This window comes from Lissotriton helveticus, chromosome 1_1, assembly GCF_964261635.1.
Source record: "Lissotriton helveticus chromosome 1_1, aLisHel1.1, whole genome shotgun sequence".
In the NCBI taxonomy this organism is placed as follows: Eukaryota; Metazoa; Chordata; class Amphibia; order Caudata; family Salamandridae; genus Lissotriton; species Lissotriton helveticus.
Window position 1 is genome coordinate 109,028,310 of NC_136057.1, and position 12,034 is coordinate 109,040,343.

Here is a 12,034-nt window from a genome sequence, read left to right on the forward strand (position 1 = left end):
AGTGACGCTTCATGCAGGCACTATGTGTGCACTAGTGACGCTTAATGCAGGCACTGTTTGTGCACTAGTGACGCTTAATGCAGGCACTATGTGTGCACTAGTGACGCTTAATGCAGGCACTATGTGTGCACTAGTGACGCTTAGTGCAGGCACTATGTGTGCACTAGTGACGCTTCATGCAGGCACTATTTCGAGGCGGACCCAACTCCTTGCCTGCGCTCCTATTGTTGCCTTCCGGGCCTCAAGACGCTGCACCCGGTGCCCCGCCCCCGCAGGGGGGAGGTGGGGGTTATTGCCGCTGGGCGAGCAGGGATAATAAGGACAGCTGGGTGATCTAAGCTCCGATCCCACGCGACCCTAAACCAGCTGCAGCTGGAGCCACGGGCTCGTGTTCTGCCCGGGATGCTAAAAGGTGGATCAAGTGGCCCCCGGCCCCAAAAGCGCAGTCCGGCCGAGTCACTTTGGAAGCGCTTGAGACATTCCGAGAGTTAGTTCCCATCATTGTGAGTGTCCCGCTCCGTTTCTACTTCGGCTTCATTGTGTGCTCTAACCCGATGGGGCATAAATGCGCCTTGTCGTCCGTCGTCGAGGCGCTGCAATGCAGGCGCGCGCGGTGCAAACTCTCATGCTGTTAAATGGCGCCAGAGCCTTTTGTCGAGGGCACCAGGAGGTGCTCGTCCGTTCCAGCGTGTACCTGCCAGCTACGCTCGGTCATCCCTGCATCGCTGCAGACCTGACATTGGTCATCTACACTCCTGCTCGTCGTCTACAAGGGAGAGTAGATTCCTCTATGTATTGTTATTATGGACTCTTGCCTACTCCTCATGTAACCTTTGTTTTCGCTGCTGTTCTAATTCTGTCTAGTGATTTACATATATATATACCTTACTTATCTGCAAGGAGTGTCATCAACGTACCCTCATGTCTACTGTGCGCGCCCTTTACGTATTGTCACTATGTGTCTTTATCTACACCTAACACAGCTCACGTCATGGATTCTATGACGCCCTCCTATGCCTTCAGCTCAAGCCAGGATGTGACCTTCAAGCTAGAGGGTCGACCTCGAAGGGGTCGACCAAGGGGCACAACAGACAGTCCTCAACATCAATTATCCGTCGGGTGGGGGTGACTAGAGGGTGTTTGGGACTGCCCCCGTCTGACCACTCCCCCTGGATGACGCACTTTTAACGTCACTGGCAATGGCGGGGCGACCACAAAACTCATGAATGCCAGACTCCGGCAGGCGAGTTATTTTCACCCCCAGAGGTGCTGTGTGAGGTGAGCGCGCCGTGTGATCTGCTGCAGGTGAGTTGTGTGAGGTGAACGCGCCGTGTGATCTGCTGCAGGTGAGTTGTGTGAGGTGAACGCGCCGTGTGATCTGCTGCAGGTGAGTTGTGTGAGGTGAACGCGCCGTGTGATCTGCTGCAGGTGAGTTGTGTGAGGTGAGCGCGCCGTGTGATCTGCTGCAGGTGAGTTGTGGTGCTGTGTGAGGTGAGCGCGCCGTGTGATCTGCTGCAGGTGAGTTGTGGTGCTGTGTGAGGTGAGCGCGCCGTGTGATCTGCTGCAGGTGAGTTGTGGTGCTGTGTGAGGTGAGCGCGCCGTGTGATCTGCTGCAGGTGAGTTGTGGTGCTGTGTGAGGTGAGCGCGCCGTGTGATCTGCTGCAGGTGAGTTGTGGTGCTGTGTGAGGTGAGCGCGCCGTGTGATCTGCTGCAGGTGAGTTGTGTGAGGTGAGCGCGCCGTGTGATCTGCTGCAGGTGAGTTGTGTGAGGTGAGCGCGCCGTGTGATCTGCTGCAGGTGAGTTGTGTGAGGTGAGCGCGCCCTGTGATCTGCTGCAGGTGAGGTGTGTGAGGTGAGCGCGCCGTGTGATCTGCTGCAGGTGAGTTGTGGTGCTGTGAGCCGTGTGATCTGCTGCAGGTGAGTTGTGTGAGGTGAGCGCGCCGTGTGATCTGCTGCAGGTGAGTTGTGTGAGCTGAGCGCGCCGTGTGATCTGCTGCAGGTGAGTTGTGGTGCTGTGAGCCGTGTGATCTGCTGCAGGTGAGTTGTGTGAGGTGAGCACGCCGTGTGATCTGCTGCAGGTGAGTTGTGGTGCTGTGAGCCGTGTGATCTGCTGCAGGTGAGTTGTGGTGCTGTATGAAGTGAGCGCGCCGTGTGATCTGCTGCAGGTGAGTTGTGGTGCTGTGTGAGGTGAGCCGTGTGATCTGCTGCAGGTGAGTTGTGGTGCTGTGTGAGGTGAGCGTGCCGTGTGATCTGCTGCAGGCGAGTTGTGGTGCTGTGTGAGGTGAGCCGTGTGATCTGCTGCAGGTGAGTTGTGGGGGGGCAGACACAGAGAGGTGAGTTCTTTTCACCCGGAAGTGCTGTGCTTGTACTTGATGCAGTTTGCAGCAGCGTGTTCCAGCCTAAGTGTAATGTTTTTAGTAATATCCCGGGCGCTGGGTCCATAGAGACTGTTCTAATTGTATTTAAAGAGACCGTCTGCACTGGAGCGAGACTTGCTTTGTGTTTAACCCTCCTGTCCAGGGCCTTGCCTCTGATCCGGTGCTTGTAGCGCCTAGAGCCCTCTGAGTTCAGTCCAAGTGTCTCATTAAACAGTGTGTGTAGGGGGCGGGGGGGCACGACAGGTCCATCCTTTTGTCATTGTATAAAACCAGCTCCCCGACTTGTGTTTGGTGTAAACTCCTCCGCCCGGTGTGTTTAACTCCAAGAGTTGACTGTGAGTCTGGTGTCCCATGCTGACACCGGGGGAGGGGCAGACGATAAACAAGCCTTGGCTGCGGCACGCCTGCTGCCTGAATACGGGGGAGGGGCAGACGATAAACAAGCCTTGGCTGCGGCACGCCTGCTGCCTGAATACGGGGGAGGGGCAGACGATAAACAAGCCTTGGCTGCGGCACGCCTGCTGCTTGAATACGGGGGAGGGGCAGACGATAAACAAGCCTTGGCTGCGGCACGCCTGCTGCCTGAATACGGGGGAGGGGCAGACGATAAACCAGCCTTGGCTGCGGCACGCCTGCTGCCTGACTACGGGGGAGGGGCAGACGATAAACAAGCCTTGGCTGCGGCACGCCTGCTGCCTGGATACGGGGGAGGGGCAGACGATAAACAAGCCTTGGCTGCGGCACGCCTGCTGCCTGAATACGGGGGAGGGGCAGACGATAAACAAGCCTTGGCTGCGGCACGCCAGCTGACTGAATACGGGGGAGGGGCAGACGATAAACAAGCCTTGGCTGCGGCACGCCTGCTGCCTGGATAAGTGTCAATGTGCACACTGTGTGTTCACCGGCAGAACTGAGAGCGAATATCGATGACCCCGCGAGGCCTCTTGATGACGCGACTTTATTCGTCCTGGGAGACATTGTGAAGAAGCTACCAGCTGAGCCGTGACGTGTGTGAATTAAACAAATAGTTATAAACACATTTGCACTAGGTACAGTCTGGGGATTACTTAAATCTACATTTTAAGAGCACTTTTTTGTATCTGAAGGTTTTGATTAACGGAATGTTGATTAACCAGGAAATCTCTCCAGAATTATGCGGAACGGTCATTGCGATGAAAGCCCCACGAGTCCCTGTGAAATGTTTATTTTTCAAATACCACTGTTGTGCAATAACATCATCCAAGCTCGAAGTGTGTATGTGAACTTGTACTATATATTTTCTCTAGCAGTGAACATGGGTGTTTCTATACCGTTATTTGGAGCAGCTGTGCTTGTTGATGTGGTCGCACCTTACAGGAGTACAGAGGGCACGTCCCATATTACCACAGTCCAGGACCCAGTTTACTGCCTGTGCCGAGAGGCTCAGTCGGCTGCATTCGCTGCATGCACCAGACGGATGGGACGCTGCGCCACCGCCTAATCCTTCACCCTGATGTATTCAACCTCACTGGTGAGCGAGAGGCCCTGGACCCACGCGCTCCATCCCCCCCCTTCCTCCCTTTTTGGCACTTGCATCACTCCTATCACCCGGCACCATGACGGGGAGTTGTTCCTTAGCCACTCCCCCTAAACGCAACCGGGTAGTTTTGAACCATACTATGGCGGCCTTTCGCAGTGGCTTCCCTCACACCCCAGAGCCTGGTCTGTGCCTCCTGAAGTTGAGGTGCGATGTCTCCCTCGCACCCCAGAGCCTGGTCTGTGCCTCCTGAAGTTGAGGTGCGATGTCTCCCTCACACCCCAGAGCCTGGTCCGTGCCTCCTGAAGTTGAGGTGCGATGTCTCCCTCGCACCCCAGAGCCTGGTCTGTGCCTCCTGAAGTTGAGGTGCGATGTCTCCCTCGCACCCCAGAGCCTGGTCTGTGCCTCCTGAAGTTGAGGTGCGATGTCTCCCTCACACCCCAGGGCCTGGTCTGTGCCTCCTGAAGTTGAGGTGCGATGTCTCCCTCACACCCCAGGGCCTGGTCTGTGCCTCCTGAAGTTGAGGTGCGATGTCTCCCTCACACCCCAGAGCCTGGTCTGTGCCTCCTGAAGCTGTGGTGCGATGTCTCCCTCACACCTCAGAGCCTGGTCTGTGCCTCCTGAAGCTGTGGTGCGATGTCTCCCTCACACCCCAGAGCCTGGTCTGTGCCTCCTGAAGTTGAGGTGCGATGTCTCCCTCACACCCCAGAGCCTGGTCCGTGCCTCCTGAAGCTGAGGTGCGATGTCTCCCTCACACCCCAGGGCCTGGTCTGTGCCTCCTGAAGTTGAGGTGCGATGTCTCCCTCACACCCCAGGGCCTGGTCTGTGCCTCCTGAAGTTGAGGTGCGATGTCTCCCTCACACCCCAGGGCCTGGTCTGTGCCTCCTGAAGCTGAGGTGCGATGTCTCCCTCACACCCCAGAGCCTGGTCTGTGCCTCCTGAAGTTGAGGTGCGATGTCTCCCTCACACCCCAGAGCCTGGTCTGTGCCTCCTGAAGCTGAGGTGCGATGTCTCCCTCACACCCCAGAGCCTGGTCTGTGCCTCCTGAAGCTGAGGTGCGATGTCTCCCTCACACCCCAGAGCCTGGTCTGTGCCTCCTGAAGTTGAGGTGCGATGTCTCCCTCACACCCCAGAGCCTGGTCTGTGCCTCCTGAAGTTGAGGTGCGATGTCTCCCTCACACCCCAGGGCCTGGTCCGTGCCTCCTGAAGTTGAGGTGCGATGTCTCCCTCACACCCCAGGGCCTGGTCCGTGCCTCCTGAAGTTGAGGTGCGATGTCTCCCTCACACCCCAGGGCCTGGTCCGTGCCTCCTGAAGCTGAGGTGCGATGTCTCCCTCACACCCCAGAGCCTGGCCCGTGCCTCCTGAAGCTGAGGTGCGATGTCTCCCTCGCACCCCAGAGCCTGGTCCGTGCCTCCTGAAGCTGAGGTGCGATGTCTCCCTCGCACCCCAGAGCCTGGTCCGTGCCTCCTGAAGCTGAGGTGCGATGTCTCCCTCGCACCCCAGAGCCTGGTCCGTGCCTCCTGAAGTTGAGGTGCGATGTCTCCCTCGCACCCCAGAGCCTGGTCCGTGCCTCCTGAAGTTGAGGTGCGATGTCTCCCTCGCACCCCAGGGCCTGGTCCGTGCCTCCTGAAGTTGAGGTGCGATGTCTCCCTCGCACCCCAGGGCCTGGTCCGTGCCTCCTGAAGTTGAGGTGCGATGTCTCCCTCGCACCCCAGAGCCTGGTCCGTGCCTCCTGAAGTTGAGGTGCGATGTCTCCCTCGCACCCCAGAGCCTGGTCCGTGCCTCCTGAAGTTGAGGTGCGATGTCTCCCTCGCACCCCAGAGCCTGGTCCGTGCCTCCTGAAGTTGAGGTGCGATGTCTCCCTCGCACCCCAGAGCCTGGTCCGTGCCTCCTGAAGTTGAGGTGCGATGTCTCCCTCGCACCCCAGAGCCTGGTCCGTGCCTCCTGAAGTTGAGGTGCGATGTCTCCCTCGCACCCCAGAGCCTGGTCCGTGCCTCCTGAAGTTGAGGTGCGATGTCTCCCTCGCACCCCAGAGCCTGGTCGGTGCCTCCTGAAGTTGAGGTGCGATGTCTCCCTCGCACCCCAGAGCCTGGTCGGTGCCTCCTGAAGTTGAGGTGCGATGTCTCCCTCGCACCCCAGAGCCTGGTCGGTGCCTCCTGAAGTTGAGGTGCGATGTCTCCCTCGCACCCCAGAGCCTGGTCGGTGCCTCCTGAAGTTGAGGTGCGATGTCTCCCTCGCACCCCAGAGCCTGGTCTGTGCCTCCTGAAGTTGAGGTGAGATGTCTCCCTCACACCCCAGAGCCTGCTCTGTGCCTCCTGAAGTTGAGGTGCGATGTCTCCCTCACACCCCAGAGCCTGCTCTGTGCCTCCTGAAGTTGAGGTGCGATGTCTCCCTCACACCCCAGAGCCTGCTCTGTGCCTCCTGAAGTTGAGGTGCGATGTCTCCCTCACACCCCAGAGCCTGCTCTGTGCCTCCTGAAGTTGAGGTGCGATGTCTCCCTCACACCCCAGAGCCTGGTCTGTGCCTCCTGAAGTTGAGGTGCGATGTCTCCCTCACACCCCAGAGCCTGGTCTGTGCCTCCTGAAGTTGAGGTGCGATGTCTCCCTCACACCCCAGAGCCTGGTCTGTGCCTCCTGAAGTTGAGGTGCGATGTCTCCCTCACACCCCAGAGCCTGGTCTGTGCCTCCTGAAGTTGAGGTGCGATGTCTCCCTCACACCCCAGAGCCTGGTCTGTGCCTCCTGAAGCTGAGGTGCGATGTCTCCCTCACACCCCAGAGCCTGGTCGGTGCCTCCTGAAGCTGAGGTGCGATGTCTCCCTCACACCCCAGAGCCTGGTCTGTGCCTCCTGAAGCTGAGGTGCGATGTCTCCCTCACACCCCAGAGCCTGGTCTGTGCCTCCTGAAGCTGAGGTGCGATGTCTCCCTCACACCCCAGAGCCTGGTCTGTGCCTCCTGAAGCTGAGGTGCGATGTCTCCCTCACACCCCAGAGCCTGGTCTGTGCCTCCTGAAGCTGAGGTGCGATGTCTCCCTCACACCCCAGAGCCTGGTCTGTGCCTCCTGAAGTTGAGGTGCGATGTCTCCCTCACACCCCAGAGCCTGGTCTGTGCCTCCTGAAGTTGAGGTGCGATGTCTCCCTCACACCCCAGAGCCTGGTCTGTGCCTCCTGAAGTTGAGGTGCGACGTCTCCCTCACACCCCAGAGCCTGGTCTGTGCCTCCTGAAGTTGAGGTATTTTTGAACCATACTATGGTCGGCCTTTTGCAGTGGGAGCAACGCAAAGGACCTTTCCGCCGCCGATGCGTGCACTCGCAGCCGCTCCAACCTTGGGCAACAACGCTTTGATATTCACCCCCACCCCAGCATCAGTGACTGCAGCAGGTACCCTATGAATGCAAGCACCTCGTGCCCAGTCTTCTGCTCCATCAGGCATTTTTAACTTCACTGTTGGACAGGCCACATGAAGGGCCGCTCTCCCCCGGCCCAACCAGGCCCGAACCAGCCACGCAAGTACCACACACCACCATTGCACGTCCACCGTCCCCGCAGGGACCCCTACACTCGAACCTGTTGACCACGTAGGCCGACCCACTACCGGCCTGCGCGCCCATCCTGGGCGCCATCTTGGACACTCCACCACGAGGCCGCCTGGCCCCCGATCGACCTCAACCCTGGGCCTGGCCAGGCCTCAGACATTCCGGCACCAACATCCACCCAGGAGGTGAGCGGGCTACTTGGTCAGTCAATGGGAGCAAGAGGTGTCGATGGCTCTCCCCCGCCAAGTACCGCTCGCCCATCGCCTCCCCGGGCGCTGGCTCCACCCCCCTGCTGGGTGTCTGAACCCCCTCATCCCGGACCTCCCGACCTCCAAGTGCGAGGGTCCGGACATCAAAGCACACCAGCCCTATAACTGGGGCAGCTCCAGAGCAGGACGGGAGTTGTATCTTGGAGTCGAGAGACGCAAAGAAGAACTCATCCTTGACGGACTACTGGCGCTGCCGTAGCTCTGTCTTGTGCACCCTCGTCTTGCCTGCTGGCGCTGCCGCGGCTTTGGGAACCACCCTATCCTTCATCATCGTCGGGACCTGCTGGCGTGGCCGCGGACCGTTTGTAACCACCACCTTCATCGGGACCTGCTGGCTCTGCCGCGGACCGTCGTCTTCTTCATCCATCTCGGGACCTGCTGGCTCCGCCGCGGCCCGTTCATCTACACCACCGAGCTCGAGGATTGAGAGCTATTTTCCACCTTTTTGGTAACAAGACTGTCCCGCTACCCTTTTCCCGAACAGAGACCAAAATAGAGGGGACCCCTGAGTCCAGACCTCCTTGTACCATTCTACCGTACTTGAAGAATTGTCTATAAAGCATCGTTGAACTTTATCAGTGTGTGGTGTCCGTCTGTGGGGGGGAAGTTACTTGTCTGTACGATTCACTGGAGACGGCTCTCCCCGGAGACCTCTCCCCGTATCCTCGGCCGACCCTCCCGGTCCGTCTAACATTGGTGGCCAGCGACGGGATCCGAATCACCGCATAAACCGTACAGAGAGTAGCTCACCCCACGGCGAATCACGATGTCAACTAAAGACAGCGGATCAACGGAGAAATTCCAGATGGAGAAATTGGGCGAGTACAGCCATCGTGAACTTAAACAGTTCTGTATCGAATTAGGTATCGCTACCACCGGACTAAATACCAAAGATGACTTTAAGCAGGCCCTGGAATCTTGGGCAGAAACCGGGGCTGCCGGAACCCCCGATCAAGACATCGCAGCACAAACCCCCATGGCCCCTGAAGAACGAAGAACGGGTCTCTCGCCAGTCGAGATCCAGGAACGAGAAAGAACCCGACTGCACGAGCTAGAAATGGCCCGGCTCAAAATGGACGTTGAACTAAAGTTGGCCGAACAGAAAATCAACTTAGAGCACCTGCGTCTCCGAGAGGAAAGAGAGGAGAAACAGAGACAAAGGGAGCTCGAGGAAAAGAAACTGGCATATGAACATGAGCGGAAATTAGCTGAAATCGACCTACGCAAACAGAATAAAGAAACAGGGGTGCCCGAGCAACCCCACACTCCAGGGGCAACAGAGAAGAAGGTACACATCCCCAAGGATGTCGTTCGAGAGTACTTCCGAGAGGACGACATCCAGCAATGGTTTAAGGCCTATGAAATCGCTATGACTGCACACCGGATCGATAGAAGCGATTGGGGGGCCGGTCTGTGGGGGAGATTCCTCAATGAGGGCCGCGACGCCCTGCTACAACTCCCGGACCAGCAGATGACCTCCTATGACCATATGAAAGCTGCACTCCTCACCCGCTATGGCCTCACACCCGAGATGTACCGTCAGAGGTTCCGAGACTGCACCCGCATCCCAGGTACAACTTGGGTGGACTATGTCAATTACTTTAGCCGAGCCTTCGAGGGCTGGATCAAAGGAAGCAAGGTCACAACCTACGAACAACTGTTCAATCTTATGGTATGGGAGCATCTGTCGAACAATTGCTTCATTGAACTTCGCCAGCACCTCCTCGACAGCAAGTTAACGGATCCCCGGCAGCTCGCAGCCGAAGCAGACCGGTGGGAGATCACCAGAGTGAGTCGAAATGGGTCCTCCGAACAGAACCGGAACAACAATGGTCAGCACCGTCCCCGAGGAGGTGGAGGCCAAGGACGCGGAAGAAGCAACGCTCCGGTCACCCCCACTACCAGCCCCACCCCCCCGGCCAACCGGGGCAGCACCCCAGCGCGACCGGGACATCGAGCCAATATTACCTGCCATCGATGTCAACGAGTCGGACACTATGCAAACGACCCAAACTGCCCTCAGTACCAGAGCCCAAGACCCCGCCAAGTAGCCGCTGCTGCTCTGGGGGAGGAACGGATCTCAGAGGAACAAGAAGAATATGAACAGGAACACCAAGAATGGGAGCCAGCCGCCATGGCTCTCGCCTGCCTAGGGGGGAGAGACATGGTCCCGCGGGTCCCCCTACCCGCTAATACCCAGAAGTACAGCCAATGGGTGGGCATCAATGGACGCCGGGCTGAAGCCCTTCGTGACACTGGGGCCAGTGTAACAGCCGTCCGCTGTCACCTGGTGACCCCCGAACAATACTTACCGAACATTCTCTGCCCTGTACGTTCAGCCGATAACTCAGAGAGTCTGTGTCGGATGGCCTGCGTCCCCTTCGAATGGGGAGGGGTCTCCGGCATGTTGAAGGTGACGGTCCGAGATGATGCCCCCGTAGACTGCCTCCTGGGTAATGACCTGGAAAGCTCTCCATGGGCAGCAGTCGAACGAAAAGAGCACCTGGGGATGCTGGGCGTCCCGGACTGGGCGTGCGTCACCACCCGGTCCATGACCGCCCGTGCCAACACCCGCCCAGAGGAACTCGAATGGCCGGCGCCACCGCCTCCGGTCGCCCCCGCCGAAACCACCGACCGTGACGTCCCCCCCGAACTAGCTCAACCTCCAGACCTCGCTAACCTCGACCAGTGGCCTCAAGAGGGGGGGCCCACGCAAGAACAATTTCGCCAAGAACAAAAGACCTGTCCCTCCCTCGAGGGACTCCGCCAGCAAGCGCTAGCCCAAAGCGCAGGGGATACCTCCGGAACTCACTGGGTCTACTGGGACAATGATCTGCTGTACAGTGAGCAAAGAATCGCGGAGCTGGGGGCCAGCCGAGTCCTAGTGGTACCCCTCCGTTTTAGAGACTTTCTGCTAAACCTGGCCCACGATGTCCCCCTGGCAGGGCACTTGGGTCAAGACAAAACCTATAGCCGCCTGGTGACCCACTTCTTCTGGCCCAAAATGAGGGACAATGTACACCAGCATTGCCGATCTTGCCCCACGTGCCAAGCCAGTGGGAAGAGCGGCCGCAAACTGAAAGCCCCCCTGCAACCTTTTCCCGTGGTCACCACCCCGTTCGAGAGGGTCGGAATCGATATCGTAGGGCCCCTGGACCCGCGCACAAAACAAGGCCATCGATTCATCCTGGTGCTAGTGGACCACGCCACCCGCTACCCGGAGGCTGTTCCCCTGCGGACTGTGACAGCCCCGGTAGTCGGCCGGGCTCTGATGGGGATCTTCTCCCGGGTGGGCTTCCCCCGGGAGGTCGTCAGTGACAGAGGCACGAACTTTATTTCGAAATATATGAAATCTCTCTGGCAACAGTGCGGGGTTACCTACCGGTTCACGACCCCCTATCACCCTCAAGGAAACGGACTCGTGGAGCGGTTCAACCGCACGCTCAAAGGGATGATCGGGGGGTTGGAAGAGCCCCTCCGTCGCCAGTGGGATGTACTGTTGCCGTGCCTTCTCTTCGCATATCGAGAGGTTCCCCAGAAGTCCCTGGGCTTCAGCCCATTTGAACTGCTATATGGACACCCCGTGCGCGGGCCGCTCAGCCTAGTTAAGGAAGGCTGGGAGATGCCCCCTCTAAAGAACCCACCAGATGTTTTCCGCTACCTCCTAACACTCCGCAACCAGACCCGGCGATTCCGAGAACTAGCAAAAGCCAACCTAGAGGCCAGTCAGGAGGACATGAAAAGGGGGTATGACCGGAATGCCTCCTCCATTGAATTTGAACCTGGGCAACAGGTATGGGTGATGTCCCCCACCGAACCCTGCGCCCTACAAGACAAGTGGACAGGGCCCTTCAAAGTGGTCGAGCGCAAGGGTCCGGCTACCTATCTCATCGACTTGGAATCTTCCCGGAACCCCCTCCGGGTCCTCCACGCTAACAGACTGAAACCGCACTTTGTACGGACAGAACTCAGCCTCCTGATGGCCACAGACAATGGGGCTGAAGAGGACTCCGAGCCCCTCCCGGACCTCCTACGAACGCGGGAGAAAGACGGTTCCGTAGATGGGGTCCGACTCTCAGAGGCCCTCACCCGAGAGCAACACCAGGAGTGCCAAGTTCTCCTGTCACAATTCGCCAGCCTGTTCTCCCTCACCCCAGGTGTCACTTCCTGGTGTACGCACGATGTGGACACGGGGGACAGCCCCCCTATCCGCCACCGGGCCTACCGCGTGCCAGATCGGGTACGGGCCTGCATCCAGGAGGAAGTAGCCAAAATGCTCACGCTCGGGGTCATCGCGCCCTCAGACAGCCCCTGGGCCAGCCCTGTAGTACTGGTCCCC

General features: G+C 58.6%; 1 protein-coding gene across 1 annotated transcript in view; it reads left to right on the forward strand.

The window, feature by feature from the left end:
- The first annotated feature begins 1,230 nt into the window (after positions 1–1,230).
- LOC144759277 (uncharacterized) overlaps positions 1,231–12,034 on the forward strand; it is a 198,977-nt gene continuing 188,173 nt past the window's right edge. The window contains exon 1 of the mRNA XM_078646476.1: positions 1,231–1,305. The gene's annotated coding sequence lies outside the window, so the exon portion shown is untranslated. The remainder of the gene's footprint in view (positions 1,306–12,034) is intronic.